Here is a 20,419-nt window from a genome sequence, read left to right on the forward strand (position 1 = left end):
GGAGGGAAAAAAATGTAAAGTTGCAGACTACTTTGTCATAGCAGCAAAGACTTTGCACATGAATTTAGCTTGGGGGTCGGCAACCCGCGGCTCTCGAGCCGCATGCACTTACTACCGCTGCCCTAGTGACTCCCTGGAGCTTTTACAAAAATGTTTGAAAATGGAAAAGCAGATGGGGGAGGGAAATATATTTTTTGTTTTAATGAGGTTTCTGTAGGAGGACAATCATGACACAAATATTCTAAACGTTTTCCAATGCTGTAAAAATGTGTTAAATAAATATTACATTTCAACATTTCTGTCAACGAACATTTACGTCATGGCCTGCAACACACATTTCTACTAGCAGGGTGGGATACCAGGCACGTGGCTGTTGTTTGAAAAAAAATGCATTTCATGTACAATTCACCGAGGGTACTGGCAAAGAATGGGAATCTGAAGTGCCGAGAGAAGCATTTGAAAACGGTACACGTGAGCTACGATAGTTAACACGCCGCTAAAGTGCCTCCCATCCCTCTGAATCAGGTCACGATGAAGGTAGGCGGTGTTTTTCACAAACTTGTGTCTGCTTACATTTTCTGTTTCGTCCGTCTTTGGGGCCATTGTGGCTATTGCTCACTGTGGCATGAGGGAGTGAGCGCGTGTGTATGCACGCGTGTGCGGTAACAGTTCGATCATCGAGGTCGGTTGATTGAAAAGTAGATTTTCGGTCAACGAAGGTCGGGCCCCCCTGCTCTACAGGATGACTGCAAGGAAAAAAAACATTGAATCATGAAGGCTCATTGTGTGTTTGTAGCCAACGTAGTCATTTTGATAGTAGGCTAATATAGCTCATAGAGATACATACAGCATGTGTTGCCTTCATTAAAGGGCTTGAAATTTTTTTGTGGCTCTAGGCATATTTGTTTTTTGGGTCCTCTTTTGACATTTTGGGTTGCCGACCAGCTGATTTACAAAATGTATGAAATTTAAATCATTGAATATAAGTAATCAGTCTCACAGTATGAGATGAAACAGTTATATGGGACATGAATAAAACTATGGCAGTAACATCAGCCCAGGGAACTCTGCCACTGCACCCTCACTATGTGTTTGCGCAGATATTACACGTTATTACATTATAGTGATTGTAAATCATGTATATGGCTTTTTAAAATGGAACCGGTGTTCAATTTATTCAACACTGCTGCGCCCCGAGCATGTGATACTATGTGTCCCGGTGGGATCAATCACTTCATCTGATATGCATCTGGTTTAATTCCATTTGAATTAAATTAAATAAATTAAATCACAATGTTCAGAACAGAAAACATGTTCATGATCACCAAGTGTTCAAAATGTTATCATTCTTCCATAATACATGCAGTTTCAAAACTGTATTTACTTGTTGATGTTCCTTAGGTACTTTTCCCAACTTCAATCTGTTTCGCTGTCGTGTGGCCCCTGAGGCCAAGTTGTGACCATGTAGCTAGCTGGCCTAGTCAAAAGCCTAGCGACTAATTAAAAGGCTGCCAATCTAGCTTTATCATTGACTGGCTGACTGACTGGCTCATAGCTACCATGATTAAAAGTGATCACTCAATTTCAGTCTTGCTATATTTCTAAAAGTAAACCTTATAAACCTTTCCTATTTCAGAAAAAAAGAAAAAGAAAACAATGCAATGGTTCACAAAAGACCTCCCACCACAGGTTACCTATTAACTAACTAGCTAACTAATAAAACTGTATAATCATCAAAATTAGCAAATTAAAATGCTAGCTAGACGGCTAATTAACTGGCAAACTAACTGACAAAGTAACTAACTAACTGTCTGTCCCGTGGCAGTGATACTACCTGCCATTTTGCCCCGTTTGCCCACTCAATGCTTATTGGGGCTATTATGTTACAAAGTGCACATTTCGAGCTTTAGCTGGTACCAAAGCAAATAAATGTAAGAAGTGTGGGGCAAGGTGCATGATAATGATGTAGATGGTAGAAGCTCCATCACTGTTGAACAGAATATAAATGGCATAATGGGATGCCGCCGATCTATTTGAAGACTTTAATGAAGTCCCAGCGGCGCCAAGAGTACACTATCAGAAAATGACCAGACCTTATTGGAGCCCATAGACTTGTATTGTACTGGGTACGTAATGAAGGCATGATGCTTGTGATAATTAACTTCTCCAAGTTTTACAAAATCCCTCTCCAAGAAGACTTTCTAAAAAGATGGCACTTTTTCTTTTGCTAATTTGATGCAATGTGTCCCTTTTATCATGAAATATGATAAGATAATGCGTTACCCAGTGAGGGGACATTTGCATGTTGCATCAGCAAAGAGCATAGCTCAGACACAATAATTATTGTGATAATGCAGAAGAAACTGCAAAACTGCAACGAGAGAATGAATTTGCTTATTCCTTGTGTGAATCCCATTTGTTTCATTCAGCACATTCACACCACCAGCACTGTCACTGGCCGCAAGACTAAATATGAAACTCCAAAGGGGGACAGGGGGGTGTTCTGGGTCAAGTGCAAAATGGAATTCAGTGGGACGAGTCGCAGATGCGCCGGTGCTAGTTTCTATGGTAACTGCAGGCAAGGGCTGTATTTGAGTGCAGTTGTTTCACTGCGTCTGCCTGAGATCTCTGTGTGTTCCCGACCAGCCAGGCGAGGAAAGGGGAAAGGAATGAGGGGAACGTTCCCAAAGGGCCCGAAAGCTTGAAAGTGGGGCAGCATCGCCCGTCACCATCAAACAAAATCTTTCAGCTGGAAAGAAAGACACTGTTGTGAATTCCTTACCTCGAGACGCAAACAAGTGAAGCCTCCGCACACACAAAGTTCTGATGAGAAGTAAGCAAACTTTCATGTCACATTCTTTTCTGGAACAACTGAGTGGAAACACAACAAGGTGACCTTGTGGAATCTTAAAAAAATATTTTTTTTGAATGTCTTAATACTATTTATGCAAACATTCAGGTTTATATTATGGTTCATAGAAATGTAATTTTGATTTCTTTGTTTTTTTTACATTTTATAAATTGCTAACCAACCGTTATAACCATAGCACACAGAGGGCAACAACCCCCGCCAAGGCTAGAGGTTGTAAATGTCTACATTCAACGTAGAAACCTAATCGTAAATGGGAGGTTAAGGCAGAATTTAGAATTCATTTTAGATCCAAATGCATATTTTACACGTATAAAGTACAACAATCGTATTAGTGTCGTAGTGGCCATCTCACAAATAAACCCCTCAGGAGGTTAAAGACATTTAGCTAGTGAACAAAGTGTTTTATCTAATGGAAGCGTGTTTGGGCCAATGGATTAATGGTGGCAGTGTCAACATTCGCCGTGTTTGGGTTTAATTTTCCAATGCGATTTGTGTCTTAGCGTTGCTGAGAGTTGAATTAAAGATCAGACTTGGAAGTGCGTCAGCAATTGTTGCATATTTTATTCAAATATGTATTTCACCCCGTTGACTTTGCTTTGTTTTTGTTGACATTCCCACTAAAGCAAACAATCTGCGCTTTTGTGTCACACTCCACCTTCAACCGTTTAATGCTCTGATGTGCGCGCTATTCATTGCCCCTTGCCAGGAGTCATTATTGTCACAGAAAGAGTGTCAATGATTCGGCTGTTTTGTGGTGCCGTGGTGGCTTCATTGAGGTGCCCAGTGACATTGCTTGCTTAATTCCTGAGCAGCGGGGAAGCTTTAAATGTGAAAAAACAAGAAGAACAGGACCGAGGAGTTTGGTTGTTGTTGAGTGGGAACAGTTCAGGCAGATGTTACAAGTGTCTATGACATTTGGAAACATGTGGGTGGCATTTTTGAAATTTTACTGGGAAATCGCGTATCCACACAAAAATGTAATCCAAACGGGACCTTTTAAAAACAATAATAAATACAATAAATACATAAAGCTTGCTGGCAACACACTGAAAAGTACAACTTCTACTAAACAGTTTGGAATCAGATTCGGATTGTTACTCCAACATATGAAAATGTGATTATTTGAAAACTGTCTCTTGAGCTTCTCCTTAGGGAAAAGCTTTAGCATTTTAGTTGAAAGTGGCGTACTTCAACTAGGATCCTTTGCTGTCCCTTGGCCAAAGGTAAAAGAACGCAGGCTGGTTTTGCGCTCGTAACTGCCATAAATCTCCACTGGCTGCGACCATCTGCCTCCATTCTAGCTCACTAGCTGGCTAGCAAGCCGGCTAGCTCTTCCCATCTGCCACACAGTGTGGGATCTACTTTCTCCCATTTAGCCCCGATGTGATTGCTGCTTTCTGGCCTGGGTTGTGGCGCTTAACATCTCGGTGGCAACCTATTTGCATCAATTAGTCTGTTTCTGAAGTAAAACCAACCTAAAATAATCATTGCGCGTCCAAGCAATGTTTTCAGTCACGTTTGAAGATTTTAAATGCAATAAAAGTTTAAGAATAACTTAACAAAAATATTCAATTAAAAAAAAGGTTGTTCATCATGATTTAATGATGAATGAAGAAGGCCTTTCTTTTAACCGTTTTTTCTGCATATTTCCTGGAAATTCGAGGTTTCCAAAGTCTTTAAATGTCATTTTTACAGTTCACGATTTCTTGGGACACCTCTGCATTTCCCCAAGCTTCTCAAACACAAATGTGCCACTTTGAAAACAAAAGTTTCTGTGACATTTTCTGTCACAAGTGAAGATGGGTGTTTGACATCCAGTGTGTTCGAAATCATCAACAGAGAAGCAGCCTGTTACCAAGTTTCAGCAGACTCGCTCGCTACCAGTAGCTCATCTTGTTGCCCAACCAACATTCAATAATAAACTAAATCACATTTTTATTTTTGGACAAGTGTCAACGACACTCATGCAAAAAAAAAAAACAACAACAAAAAAAGGTAACGTTGACATTCATACTTGTCTGTTTGGACAATGTGAGGCTTATGTTTTGTTCCCAGAGTCACAATGGCGCCATTCTATATCATCACTGTGGCAGCAACATCCACACGAGCTGATTATTAAATTACCGACAACTGTGACGGAAGATTAAAAATGTACCCCTTCCCCCAAATTGTGTAAAAGCCATTGTCTCCGTGCTTGAGTTGCATTGTGCGCAGAATGACATCGGCTTTGTTTTCTCGCCACGCAGCTATCTCCCACTACTCCTTTTTTTTTCTTTCGCCTCTCGTATCAATTAAACATCTTCTGCGTTGGGTAAAAAAAACATCTATTAAATCATTTTGTGGCTATGCGCTATTTCCCCAAGATAAAGTCCCTGCTTTGCTTTATAATGAGTGATTTTTGTAAGGGGGATAGTCATGCACCTTTTGAGGCGCTCGGGGGTTGTGGGGGGGGGGGGGGAGAGAACCGTACGAAGACGCTGAAACAAAAGCACCTCGACACTGCAGCGTTGTCATTAATCAGAGGCCAGCATGAGAGTGCAGTCCACGCTGCCTTCTCGAGCCTTTATGCTGATTATTTGTACTCCAACAACCGCTTTTTATGCTGTCAGCCGTTACGTGTCAAAAATAAACCCAAGCCTCACCGACAGCAATGCAGGTTACTTGACCTGTTTTCGGTTCTGACCCGATGGGTCATTCATCAATTAACTGATCCCCCACCCCTCGAAAAAATGTCGTACAGTTGTGGGGGGGTTGCATTTGTGGCCGATAGGAATGCAGTACTTAACCTATATCTTTATTTGATGCAAATCTATTAAAAATATATTGTTAAATATCAATAATATTAATATATATATATATATATATATCTCAATGTTGTGATTAATTGGACTCCCAGTGGTAGAGTGTTCAAAGTTCTTGATTATTTCCCTTTTTTCCCAAATGTGTTTTTTTTTCCCCTTCAATTTCAATTTTGAACCCAGAACCTCAAGAATGTGAATCGGCCATGCCAACCGCTAGGGCACAATGCCGCCACTTTTCTAAATCAACAACAAAGAAGTTGCCAAAGACACTTTAGGTGGCAATCCTAAACCACACCGTGTTCATTCTTGGGGGTGAAAGTCATATTTTTGTTGTTGTTGTGGGCGTCTTAAAACAATGCAGGTAGCTTCTACGCATCTTTTAAAAGAGGCTTCCATTAATGCTTGCGCCCACGTTGCTCTCTATCTGTCAAAGACATTCACCTGTTTTTATGGACGAAGCTGAAGTGGAAATATGCAGTAAGAGTCCAAATGTGTTGACGGTGTTGTTCCTCACTGTCTGGGTGTTTTGTTTGTTTTGTTTTGTTTTCTTACGCCGCCGTCAGTCCAATGCAAGGACTCCTAATTCCATGCTGCCAGATGCCAACTTTCATCTCGTGTTAGCTTGTGCGCCAGGGCCACTTCTGGCTGGCAAATCTGAGTTCAAAGTGAGCCTCAAAGTCAATCCCATGGGGGTTTTGAAACGCTGAATATCCGCGCAGTCCTCTTGATCAGCACTATGGATTAATTTCAGAATTTGCATTTTTCTCCGTGGTCCGAGAAGGAACAGGCTTTTTCACGATTTACTTAATCAAAATAAATTACATTTTTTTTTGTTGTTGTTTTTTTTTTTTTTAGAAACACCTCTTAATCAATAATGACGCCTATATTTACCATTCACACTTAATTGATTTGCTCTTGGTCATAAAAAATATTATTTTCCACATTTAAAATTATTTTCCCCCTTCCCACAACAATTGTTTAAAAGAAAATGTAAATACTTATTTTCTCTTGCACTCAACAAATACGGCATATATAAAAGTCCAAGGCTGATAAAAACCACTGCAAACTAAAACAAAGTATTTTCCAAAAAATGAAAAAACTCTCCCTAAAAAGAATTTAAAGCTAACTGAATTAAAAAAAAGTCAAAACAAAATAAATCCAGAAGAATCCCAATCTCTCATCACATTGACGCAGACATAAATACTTGAACTTTTTCAACCTGGGCAATCTTACTCCAAAGACTTTTCTGCACTAGTAAAATTATACAAGGGGACTCCTGCACTTGACTTTGGTTTCTTTCTATTTCGATTGCACAGCAGCCCATTTAGGCAGAAAACTAGTAGGAAGTGATGTAATTCTACCCTTTGAAGGTAGATGAGTACACAGCATAACCGCCATGACACAAACTCTAGAAGAAAAAAAAACTGTTTGGACCTAAATTAAATATCGGTTGGTCTATAAGGTAGCACAATATTTACGCGGGTCTTCAAAAAGTCTTTCCGGTGATCCTGACGATGACTCTTTTGATCATTCTTGCATTTAGACAGAAATGCGAGTTTTGACCTAATTTACACAACCCAATTGGTTTTGACTTACAGGGGACATTTTTGTTGCTTGAATTTTTTTTTTTTTAATGGTTTGTAATTTTCCTGCTCTTCACATTGCTATTGTGCCATTTAAGTGGAACTCCTTAGTACAGTATTAATAAGATATTTCTCAATGGTACAAAAACTGACAATTTGTTGGGAGTGAAATGAATCAGCTCACACCGTTGCTCACTTTCGTCACTTCCTGCATTATGCAGAAAAGTGCAGTACTCCCAAAGACTTCTGCATGAGACTTTGCTTTGCTTTAGTGAGCCTTGCAGCCCATTTAGGCATTCATCTAGTCAAAATGATAATGGCTGAAACTACACAGCAAAACCGGATGAATATTAATGTTAAACTCGCTACATTTGTCACGATTGACATAATTTTTTATGAGCGACGCATTCAATTCTCAGGCTTGTTTATTATGGTCTGTGTCCTGTCGTGTTATTTCAAAGCATGAGCCACAGAAGCTGTGTTGCGGCTGTCTATGTAGGAGCGGGGGGGTTGTCATGGGTCGATGTTTGCCCTCAAGCTGAGTATGGCTGTCATCCAAGGAAACACACTCTGCGCTCTCCTCGGCCCTTTCTCCTCATGTCTGGAGGACATTAGAGGAAAATGTTTTCAGCACTCTCAAATCCACCCCACTTTAATGAGGGACGGTTTGATTCGGTACTGCTGCACGAAGGATTGCAGCAGAAATGATGAGCGTGCAGAAGGCAACGTGCCAACTAAATAATACAACACGCTGCCCAGGTCATCTCAGTGGTCAGGGAGTTGCCATCGTATGTTCCACCACCCATGTAGTCTTTATTATAATTTATTTAAGATTACTAAGGATGTGTGTGTGTGTGTGTGTGTGTGTGTGTGTGTGTGTGTGTGTGTGTGTGTGTGTGTGTGTGTGTGTGTGTGTGTGTTTGTACAGTAGATCCTCGATTTAATGGACTAACTGGAAATGCTGTACTTTTTTTGTCGTGTAGAAACACCCAAAAGTGTTTTGTAATTTCTTCTTCTAAAAATGCCAAGCACAATTCAAAATTATTGTAAGTAAATATAAGTAAGTAAAAACCGCTGATGGCGTGCACCTGGTTGTGTCGATGAGCCATGATGTTCGTGCTTCCTTTTTCCACCGCCGTTACGATTTTCAATAAGAGCCTGACATGAAACAATGGTCTAGTGTACCCAAAATAGAAATGTTCCAGAGACGTGTACACAAAACTCTAGTAAAAACAATAGCCGTAGATATGAATGGGTAGATGCTGTGTGGGTGCGTACGGTGATGCTACACTCATGTCCATTTGCTTTATCTTACATAATCTTTAAAGGGACACTCGCCCCTGCTAAAATGGCCGCGATGTATGTCCGTACATTGCTTTTGATGGGAAAACTGCCCCTGCCAATGTGGACACCACAATGGAGCATTTTATAGCCTGCTCTAGTCTACTACAAGTCTTTTTGTTTCTGACTATGGAGCAGCGCAATCTGGTTTAACCAGCTACTTTGGAAGTGGCTTTTTAGTGGACCGGTGACCATTTACTGTCCGTTGAATCCAGGGTCAGTTGGTTCTGGGTCTGTTAAATTGAGGTTACGCATTAGTGTGCTATATGGGTAAATAAAGAGCTGCTCTAGCAAATGCAAGTATATATGAAGGTGTCAAACGCATCATTTGTGACCACTGATGCCACACTGCTACAGCGTTGCTATACAAGGGGAAAAAATTGTCAGTTTGTTGACAGTCAAGCAACAAGGAATAGTAATTATGGATAAAAAAAAGTGTCGCTCAATAGTCCCAGTGGAGCCTGTTAGGGGAGATTAGCAGAGATGTACATGTGCCACTGTCGTGTGATGCCCGTGATTAAGTCATTCCGGCCTCCTGCTGTGAGCTGGGTCCTACCGCTTGATAAAATGTTGGAAGACGCCTCACACTGTTCGCCCTCTGGATAGAAAGCACGTCTGTCAAGATAGGACACATGGTAATCATTTGCTTTCTTGAATGTAAAAGGGCAGTTTTCCCCCTACCGGATGTCAGTTTGGTGTGCAGACCAAAGAAAAGGATTCTTTCAATATTCAGGAGCAATGCCACTCTAGTTAAAATCTGCCATTTCTACAGTTGTTGTTCCCTTTTTCTTTATTGATATGTGCTTTCTTCACGCTTCTTTTTGGCTAAAATGCTCAATGGTCAACATCCTTTGAATTATTGAAGTTGATTTATTCAATTACGATAGTATAACAGGCACGGATCTCTGGGTACTCCGGTTTCATCCCACATTCCAAAAACATGCATCTCAAATGTCCCTAGGTGTGAGAGTGAGCGCAGATGTTTTTTTTCATTTCTGTGTGCCTTGTGTTTGTCTGGCAACCGGTTCAGGGTGTTCCCCACCTACTGCCCAGAGACGGCTGGGATTGGCTCCAGCACCCCCCGCGGCCCTTGTGAGGATAAAGCGGATCGGAAAATGGATGGATGGATGCATGGATAATATAACAGGGGTCACCGACGTCTTGCCCGCAGGCACGAGGTAGCCCCCACGGACTACGTGAGTAAACCGTGGGCCCGTTCCAAAAATGGTGACGGGGCAATGTGAGTTTCTAAGAATGTTGCATAAAAGGTCATTTGCAAAAGTAACCACTGGAAGAGAGCCTAAATAAGGCGCTGCATATTGGCATTTGTCTCCTGATTACTGTGAGAAATCATTCACATATTCAATGAATCTCATCAATTCTTAATAAGTAGGGCTGTCACGAACAAATCTTTTTAGAATTAAGGATCCTCTCAATTCTTCCAAGGATTACTCGGGTAATCTGATGGACGCAGAACCTTTGTAGACCCGTTTTGTGGTCAACAGTCGAGTTAGCTAATCATGAATAATTTAGTCTAATAGGAATAAGTCAACAAGTCAAGTCAAGTCAACAGTATTTATAGAGCACTTTCAAACAGCCATCGCTGCATACAAAGTGCTGTACATGGAGCAATTTAACATGCACTATAAACAGTAAGACAAATCGGTAATAAAAGGCAATAGAAAGCACCAAACAGTAAAATCAAGAACAAATCTAAGTCATGCTGAGACGAATGCCAAAGAATACAAGTGAGTAATGGTAATAATAATAATAATAGAAATAAACAACAACAAATATTTGAAGTTAATTTGAGCGCATTTGTCATTTCAGAAGTGTGTGTCAAACCGGTAGCCCTTCGCACTAATCGGGAGCCCAAGAAGTAGCTTTCAGCTTCAAAAAGGTTAGCGAGCCCTGTTATGGAACGTTTAACTTTCAGGAGTCCATCTGGAGAGTTTGTCTTCATCTTGATTTACTCCAAAGTGTTGTTTTACTGAAATTTCTTCCGATATTTAATTGGCTAAAATTGTCGTAGGGTTGACAGCCTTTGAAGTTTTTTTTCTTTTTAAAATTGTTCTTTCTGTTTTTGCTAATTTTTTAAACAAATGTGTTTTTAAGTTGAACACAGTTTTTCCAACACTGATACATGTGTGTTTGTTTGTTTTACAAATACTTCTGAAGATACAGTACACGTAAATTGCCGCTTTCAGTTGATTATCTTGCTCTTGCTCAGGTAGTTAATGATACGCACACGCCGAACGCACATGCTGTAATTGCCTTTTTCAACACTGAGCGTTTAAAAAAAACCCCGCTAGATTGCCTTTTCTACACGTTTGGCTCCATTTACTACAAAGCACATTTGTTTCGCATTAGTGCAGGCGTGTGCTCGTGCAACCTTTTTCCCCACTCGTTGCTACGTTTCATCAAGTTTTTTTCTTCCCAATGTGCTCGCGGAGAGGCGATCCATCACGTCACCGTGTCTGTCATTTTCTTTTCGTCTCACAGGGCGCTTTAATGCAAGTGAGGCGGCGGCTTGATTTGAGAAATATTGCCTGTGGTGTGTGCATTGCGCAACCATGTTCCTCGTCATTGCGGTATAATTGTTTTCTGTTTTAAAAGGAACCTTGCATTGGATTTGATTAGATTGCTCAACCGTGTCGAAGAAATGGTGTGCAGGTATCTCTTCTAATCATCTAATCTGCAGGATATGCAGAGTGGTTAAGCTCAAGCAGAAGCTTTGATCCGCACTCGTTCCCGCCACTGAAGATGATGTTCAATGAAAATGATTTTCATTTTCATTCTAAAACATTCATGCAAATACCAAAAGTCAGAACATCATTGGCCAAATATACATGAATTAAGGGTTAGCTAGACTTTTACCCATGGATCTTCGATACCATTTTTTTTCTGACCAGTATAAATACTCAACTCTATTTTAACCCTGGAGAACCCAAGAACCCTTTTCTTCTTTGGAAAATGATGAATTACTGTGTACATTAAATAACTGCTATATATTCACTGAACACCAAAATATATGTATTTTCAAATATTTAATGCTTTAATACTAATTTAGGATTAGGGATAAATTTGACCCTTTGGGATTTAAAGGTAGCATTTGAGTAGCAGACCGTGGGTTCTCCATGGTGAAAGAAATACCTACGTATCCCAATGCTGCATTTTTTTCCCTTAAAATTGCATGTAATTAAAGACATTTTAAAAATATATAGATTTCTATTTTTATACATACGGGTGACAGAATTTGCATCTTAATAATTATCTGTCAGACATTTATTCCAAATCGTATATCAGCCACAAAAAGGTCAAAAGTACCGATACCGTGAAATAAGGCGTGTTATCTACCCGATGCCGATACCTGGTATCGATACTCGACCATCTCTACTGTTATCCATATGCTATTAAAGCAGTATGCTTTGTCTCTGGAATTGCAAGTCAGGGAGAAGGCGCTTTCCCTTTCCACTTCATTGATTGTGAAATGGATGAGAAAAAGATCCAATAAAAAGTGGCTTTCTCTAGAGTTTATGCAACAGTCGTTATTGCACTTGCGTTTCTATTTTCAGAGAAGCATGGTCTTGCTTTTTAATGTAAGCTAAGTAAGAGGGAAACTGATTGCTAGCTCAAACCGTTTTTCAACATTGAACTTCATAAAGCTCTTCAAACATTCAGCTATGACATGGCACAAAATGCAAGCGTAAACCGCAACGAACCAGAAAATATTCTTCTTACACCCGCATGCATTAGCATATGGCCATTCTCATTCACCGAAGAGCATCGGCGGTCACGGTCGAATGCAAAGTGTTTGCACAACTCAAAGCGTCCATCTGTTAATTCCTGATTGGGAAAATAAGACTTCATTTGGCCGCCTCTTCTTTGGCGAACTAGTTTCACAAACAAACAAGAAAGAGAGTCTCACAAAAGAGCACCCATCTCACCAAAGAAAACAAGCACAAATGACAAACTGATCAAACTTTGATGCGATTTAGATGGCTCAGGCCCCAAAACGTTGCAATTTAGGGTTGATCATCTCTGTAGTGTAAACTGCTTCTGAATAAGGCGGCACGATAACACCTTAAAAAAAGTTGATTCATTTGAATGAGAAAATGAACTTTTTCAACAACAGCTTTGTTGCTCCTTGTCATTTCCAATATTGAAAGTCTCACGATCAGTGACACAATCTGGTGCACATTGACCTGCTTTTGAAGCCAGGGTGAAGCCTTGTGTTGTGGTGAGTGAAATCTTCCATTCTCAGATTATCGAGACAGCCCGCTGTTCGGCGATGACCAATTTTGATGTTTAATTTCAGGCAGCTGTCCTTTGGAACTTTCCTTGCGCTTGGTGTTACGATAAACATGTCTTCCAAATTGCATTTCAACCAGTAAAACCGGTGTGAGGGGATGATTTTGTATTTTTAAACTAATTTTATTGTCACTTTCTCTGGATTAATTTTCATGTTAATTTTCTCTGGATTAATTTTCAATCTTTTTCTCTGCTGGTGTCACACGAGCATGCTTTACACCCTTGTCGCGGCGGGTACCTCGGGCCGACAGCGCGGCCGCACCGAGCTAGTGTGTACATGCTTGCTCACGCACAAATGCATGGCAAATGACAAATCCTTCCATCTGTGAGTCAACGGAGCATTGTACGAGTCCTGGCACAGATGAAGCAGCGGCGTGTGGATTCAAACGGAGCACACAAACATTCCTACTGTGGCTGTTCCCTATAAATAAAGAGGGTCCGGTCAAGGTCAGGTGTTTGTTTAAATCCATGAAACAAATTCAGCCCTGCATAGTTCACTTGGGTGATCCCATTTTGGTGATGCGCACATTCAGATTTTCCATTTACTCATTTTAATGGGATTAACTCAATCTGTAATCTAGCAATTGAGGATAAGACTTCCTGGTTCTTCCCATGAGGGATCAAACAAGATTTGGGTGACATAATTAGATGATGTATATATAGTACATTGTTGTCGTCAGTCCTGTTGTATTGCAGATTTGTTTGTTGTTATTACAGTTTTTACTCTGTTCTTTTCCAACTGTTTGTACGATATTTTTTGTGCTATCATTCCTCTTGCTGGCTATCACTATTATGCGTTTAAAAATTTTGAATATATTTAAAGATATTTAAAAAAAAACAAAAAAAAAACAATCAAGTGGTGTGAATGCTATGAAAACATGCCCAGAGAATATTTAAATGGGCTTTTTCTCCGTCAGAAATTTCATTCGTTGCAGGGGTGGTCAGGAACATAGCCCCACTTTGGGGGATTATTCTAAGACCTTTGATGTGACTTGATTTTTAGTGGACTAATTGTCCAACTTGCTCCTCGAAAGTAAAACAGTCCAACAAGATCCCTTTGTTTCATTTCATTAGCCAAAGTTGACGCTTTGGCTCGCTAGGATATCGTGCTAATGGCTACCCAATAAACTAAATAAAAATAACCAATTAAATAAACTGACCAATCGTTTTTTTTCCTGTTAACTAATAAATAGGGCTTGCATGCTTACCCTGGGCCAAATCACAGCCGTAATGTTCGTTGATATTTTGTTTTTTTTCTGTCCACAGGTATTAACAGACCAATGCATCATGAGACCGATATTTGATGTCAGTGTGTCGAGAGCGATGCAATACATTGCGCTATTGATATTTAATGTTTAAATATCTGTCGTAGATGGTAAGAGAAATAAATAAAATATGACTAGATTGAGGTTTAATGTTGATGAATCAATACGGTAAAGTGAGAACTAACAATAAGGCACGTTGCAATAGCGAAAATGGATGTGGGTGTAGCAATACTGTACCTTGAGAAATAACTGATAGCAATGCGAACATTCATTCTTGGTACTGTATATCGTTAAGTGAACAGTGGAATGATGCAATATTCCAACAGTAATCCTGCATTATTTTACTCAGTAGGGATGAAATGAAAGCACAATGCATATGATGATTTCATTGCCACCATTAATGTTTACAGTGCTGCAATCAAGGAATCATATTACCAGGCCATTTTTGATAATAAAAAGAATGTTGACCTTGATGTTCCGCACTTAGTAAGCCTCCTCACGGCACTTCTCTTTATATTCCCTAGCCATTAGCAATCAACGGCACCTTTTTATTGACAGTCATTTCCTCAATTCGTTATCTCTTGTATGCTCTGTGGTCAAAATGGTCCAATGCAGTCAGAATCCGCAACCCCTGAATGTGCGACAAAGCGTGATGGTACTGTTGATGATAACTCGTGGGGATGCGGTGAACTGTTGCAAAATGCACTTGACCTTCATTTATTTGAAAAATGCTTGTGGTCTTTCTTTTCACAACTCTCAAAGATGCTTTGGTGTCACAGGGAGTTCTGATATTTAATGTTCGGTGGAATTATCCAAATGCAATTGTGCACTCTGCCTGGCTTTTAAAACATTACCTTACGTTAGCATGCGGTCTTAACGAGAATAGTTACATTGATCAAGTCAAGTAAACAATTTGATAAAAATAACCTACAGCGTCACTAAATGTCATAATAATCCCTCGCCAAGCCCTTGTCGGTGTTTTATTGCGGCGTGGTCTAGCATAAATAAAACATGGCAGAGCGTCTTTCAAAGAGCAAAGTGCTATATGTCCGCTAAACTATATGCTAATAGTGCCTGTCCTGCCATTTAACAAGCAGAGACGTGCGTTAACTGCGGCGAAATGCAACAAAGTGGAGAGCTGGAGACAGATGCGTTGTTAAGACGCGGCTATTAGTTGAAGCAGACACCGGCAGGACTTCTCATTAGGCTCCAACAGAACAGTATGCATTTGAGTTAAATCAACTGTACTTCACATTCTCACATAATGAATAGGCCAACTGGTAAAATTTACATGAAAACGTTATCTTAGGTCTTCCATTATATATGGTCTTATATGCACTCTGTGTGTGTGTGTATATGTCTGTGTCTAAGTGTGTGTGCTTGCGCATGTGTGCGTGTTTGTAAATTTAAGTATGTGTGATTTACAAAATGGACAGATGGTCCGTGTCATTCATGGATGAGTTTGAAAAAAAAAGTTCCTTTTTTTTTTTTTTTTTTTTAGGGTGGTGGGGGGGGGGGGGGTTGTTAATTAGCCGGAAGGCTTTAGCTATTATCATTACATTGCCTTATGGAGTTTTTTTTCTTCTTTTTCCGTGAGTTCGTCTTTCAGCAACATGAACACGCATGCTGCCGCCAGCTTGCTTTATAGGAAATGACCCATCGTGTCCGTGTTGACGGCTAGCGCAAGGCCGCTGATGATTTTTGTCAGAAAAGAGCCGGCAGCAGCCAGGCCTCTGACGCCTTCCAACCGCTCGCAGCTTTTTGAGGCTAGACGGCAACACATTGGTACGGATTGTTTTCTCTCGGGTTTTTGGATAGAGTGCTAAACAAAACTGTGTTATTCGTACCGGAAGATTCTCTGAATGTTCCGAACTCCGGTTTCCACGCCAGCGTCTCATTGAGCAGACTCGGAAGAAAACATGTGGGATAGTGTGGCCTTGTAGCTGATTCCGCATCTCTCAATAGAAAACTGTGGCTGAATCAACAGTGCCTCTGCTGGTTGCAGCCAATGTACTCCACGATTAAAAAAATGATTTAATCGATTGTCAGTCTTACAGTACTTGAAAGTCTCGTACAGGCTTTATTACGCCAATGTCGGACAGAGTAGTGAGTTAATAAATCCAATAATTTTATAGCCCGATAATTCTTATTTCCACATTTCAAACCTCACTTACCGGTATATTAGTTGCAAAAACTGAAACAGTAAAATCTGTTTTCTTCCCGCCCATACAAGTATGTTATTTATGTATTTATGGAAGTATTTAAATGTTACATTGTGCACCTCCAAAAGTATTTTTCTATTTTGTTAAACACTCTGTCCTCAAGGTATGTTAATTTACATTTTGCTATTCCTCTGCAACTGCGGCCGCCCTAAAAAAGAAAATCTTGTTGACTGCGTTCCAATATCCATTTGGCCTTGACGCCTCTTACTGCATTTCCAAGTCAAAAGCAGTGCATGCTCTGCAAACTACTTTTTTGTCTGTTGTTTATAACTGATACAGACACTTGGCCATATGGTGGCTCCATTTCAGAAGTGGATCCAGCTTTGCATATATGGAAGACTTGTAAGGTAGTGAATTGAATGATATGTGCTCATAACCTTCAAAAATCACAACTCATAATAATATTTGGGGAGATTCCAATTTATTGACTTGAGAGAAATAAGTCCTAAGATTAAGAAATGCCAAAATTAAGTTTGACAAAGAGTTGAGTTGGCCTGGATTGACTCTCACACCCAAAAGGTTTCAATAAAGTGAGCGGAGGCCAATCAAAACGGAACCTACGGTGCACATGATTTGAAGATTGTGGGCCCCAAGCTAAGTTATCAGCGGCCAGCTACTAGGGGGATTAACTGATCAATGTGTCTAACTCTGGTAGATTATGATGATGACAATGAGTTTATCATGTCATTTTTACACTGTCGTGTCTATCGTCATTTGTCATCTGCAGCAAACTGCATGTCACGTTCTGTCCGAAGCGATAGCGATCGCTTCGTGCAGAACAAATGAAATAAAGGTTGGATCCCCGGAGAAACAGACAACGAAAAAATCTTGTCAACGAAAAAATGTCTTTAATGACAAAAGAACAGAAAGAGCCCGACAGGGAAAAACGGTAACACAAAACGCTGGTCAAATAAGGACCAGGAAAATAACTATAAGGGTTCACTAACAGAAAACGCTCGCGGAAAAAACAACACGACGCGAGGAGGACCTGAATTTGGCGGAGATAAGAGCAATACAACAACTAGGAGCTAAACGCGAAATAACGGCCGTAAGGCAAAAAGGCACGGGTCAATTGACAATAGCAAAATCGAGCGCGGGTGCAATATGGCACGGTGTGTAATTCTCCGGCAGTGAGATGACTGCCGGAGTCGCTTGATAAAGGCAGGTGAATTACCCGAAATTAACAACAGGTGTGAAGTTGGGGAAAAGAAAGCCCGCCCCCTGCAGGCAGGCACGGAACGTGACAGTACCCCCCCCTCAACGGACGCCTCCCGGCGGACCACCCGGTTTGGAAGGGTGGGCGGTGTGGAAGTCGCGCAGAAGGGACGGGTCAAGGATCCAGGAGCGAGGCACCCACTGCCGCTCCTCAGGCCCGTAGCCCTCCCAATCGACCAGGTATTGGAAGCCCTTGCCCCTGCGCCGAGAGTCCAGGATGGCACGAACCGTGTACACCGGGTCACCGTCGACGACCCGCGGAGGGGGCGGCGGCGTGGGAGGAGGAGCCAAGTCACTGGAAGAGACGGGTTTGAGAAGGGAGACGTGGAAGACGGGGTGGACCTTCATGGTAGGAGGTAGACGGAGCCTGACAGCAGCCGGGTTGATGACGGCCTCGACCTCGAAGGGACCAGTGAATCGAGGACCCAGTTTCGCCGAGGAGCCGGCCAGGCGAAGGTCCCGAGTAGCCAGCCATACCTTCTGCCCCACCAGATAGGAGGGGGCCGGGCGCCGACGACGATCCGCGATTCGACGATTCCGGGACGCCGTGCGGGACAATGCCGCCCGGGCCTCCCTCCACACACGATGGGCCCGCTTGAGATGATGCTGGACGGAAGGGACCTCCACCTGCCCCTCCTGTGACGGGAACAGCGGCGGCTGGTAGCCGTAGGCAGACATGAACGGTGACCGGCCGGTTGCGGAGGAGACGAGGGTGTTGTGCGCATACTCCACCCATGGCAAGTGGTCGACCCATGACGCGGGACGGTGGAGACACACACAGCGGAGGGCCGCCCCCAGATCCTGGTTGGCGCGCTCCGCCTGTCCGTTAGACTGGGGGTGGTAGCCGGAGGTCAGGCTGGCAGTGGCTCCGAGGGACCGGCAGAACCGCTTCCAGACGCGAGACACGAACTGGGGCCCCCGATCAGACACAATGTCCGTCGGAATGCCGTGGAGGCGGAAAACGTGTTCGACCAGGAGGTCGGCGGTCTCCAGCGCCGACGGTAACCTGGACAAGGGCACAAAATGAGCCGCCTTGGAGAAGCGGTCCACGATCGTGAGCACGACCGTACGGCCCCGGGAGGGGGGAAGGCCCGTGACGAAGTCCAGAGCGATGTGTGACCAGGGGCGTGGCGGAACGGGCAACGGTTGGAGCAATCCCGCCGGAGGTTGACGGGAAGACTTGCCGCATGCGCAGGAGGTGCAGGCCCTGACGAACTCCGTCACGTCGCTCCGGAGCTCCGGCCACCAGAACCGCTGGGAGACGAGTTGCACCGTCCGGCTCACCCCCGGATGGCATGCCACCTTGGATCCATGCCCCCACTGCAGGACCTCCGAGCGCAGGGACGGAGGCACGAACAGTCTCCCCGCCGGACACCCCGCCGGCACCTGAACCCCCTCCAGGGCAGTCTGGATCCGCTGCTCAACCTCCCACTGGACGGCCCCCACGATGCACTGAGCTGGGAGGATGGTCTCCGGGGGCCGGTCCCCTCCCGTGGGGTCGTAGAGACGGGAGAGGGCGTCGGGCTTGGTGTTCTTCGACCCGGGGGAGTAGGTGAGAATGAAGTCGAACCTGGTGAGAAACAAGGCCCACCGGGCCTGACGGGGGTTTAGTCTTTTGGCGGTACGGAGGTAGGCAAGGTTCTTGTGGTCGGTGTAAACGGTAAAAGGCTCCTTTGCCCCCTCGAGCCAGTGCCGCCACTCCTGCAAGGCGGAGACAACAGCTAACAGTTCGCGGTTGCCCACGTCGTAGTTGGATTCGGCCGCTGTGAGTCGACGTGAGAAGAAGGCGCAGGGGTGCAGCTTCTGGTCGATGGGCGAGCGTTGAGACAGCACCGCCCCCACCCCTGAATCCGAGGCGTCCACCTCTACAATAAAGGGAAGATCAGGGTCAGGATGTTGAAGTACAGGGGGACTGGTAAACGCCGCCTTTAAGTCCGTGAACGCAGCGTCCGCGGTGGAATCCCACTTGAACGGGGTCTTAATAGACGTCAGGCGGGTCAAGGGGAGCGCCTTCTGGCTATAGGCCCGGATAAACCGTCTATAGAAATTGGCGAACCCCAGGAAACGCTGCAGTTCTTTACGATTAGTGGGAACCGGCCAGTTCGTGACTGCCTGTGTCTTGATGGGGTCTGCCCGTAACCTACCCCGCTCAATGATAAACCCCAGAAAGGAGATACGGGAACATGGAATTCACACTTCTCTGCCTTGACGAAGAGCCGGTTTTCCAATAGGCGCTGTAGCACCCGCCTAACGTGTTGCTTGTGCTCCTGTAACGACCGGGAGAAAATCAATATATCGTCCAAGTAGACAAAACAGAAGATGTTGATCATGTCTCTTAGCACGTCATTTATGAGGTTTTGGAAGACGGCAGGAGCGTTAGTGAGACCGAAAGGCATCACTAAGTACTCAAAATGGCCTAGAGGGGTCTTGAAAGCGGTCTTCCATTCATCTCCCTCCCTGATACGGACCAAGTGATAAGCGCTGCGCAAATCTAACTTGGAGAAAATGGTGGCGGATTGCAATGGGGCGAAGGCGGAATCTAACAAAGGTAGTGGGTATTTATTCTTTATGGTTATCTCGTTTAACCCACGATAGTCGACGCAGGGTCGCAGGGACTTGTCCTTCTTTCCCACAAAAAAAACCCCCGCCCCTAACGGTGAACGCGAAGGTCTAATGAGGCCTGCGGCGAGCGAGCTGTTTATGTACTCCGTTAGCGCCTCGCGTTCAGGCCGAGACACCTGATACAGCCTCGAGGTCGGCAACGGAGCGCCCGCCTGCAGGTCTATTGCGCAATCATAGGGGCGGTGTG

The 20,419-nt window shown here is 43.2% G+C and overlaps 1 protein-coding gene across 2 annotated transcripts in view; it reads left to right on the forward strand.

Moving 5' to 3' along the window:
- lrfn1 (leucine rich repeat and fibronectin type III domain containing 1) overlaps nt 1-20,419 on the forward strand; it is a 145,499-nt gene that overhangs the window by 48,260 nt on the left and 76,820 nt on the right. The window contains exon 1 of one of the 2 annotated variants that reach the window (XM_052077484.1): nt 10,428-10,497. The exons of the other annotated variant lie outside the window; for it this stretch is intronic. The gene's annotated coding sequence lies outside the window, so the exon portion shown is untranslated. Of the gene's footprint in view, nt 1-10,427; nt 10,498-20,419 lie in introns of those variants that run through there. 2 annotated transcript variants of the gene reach the window in all.

Source organism: Hippocampus zosterae, chromosome 10 (assembly GCF_025434085.1).
Source record: "Hippocampus zosterae strain Florida chromosome 10, ASM2543408v3, whole genome shotgun sequence".
Lineage (NCBI taxonomy): Eukaryota > Metazoa > Chordata > Actinopteri > Syngnathiformes > Syngnathidae > Hippocampus > Hippocampus zosterae.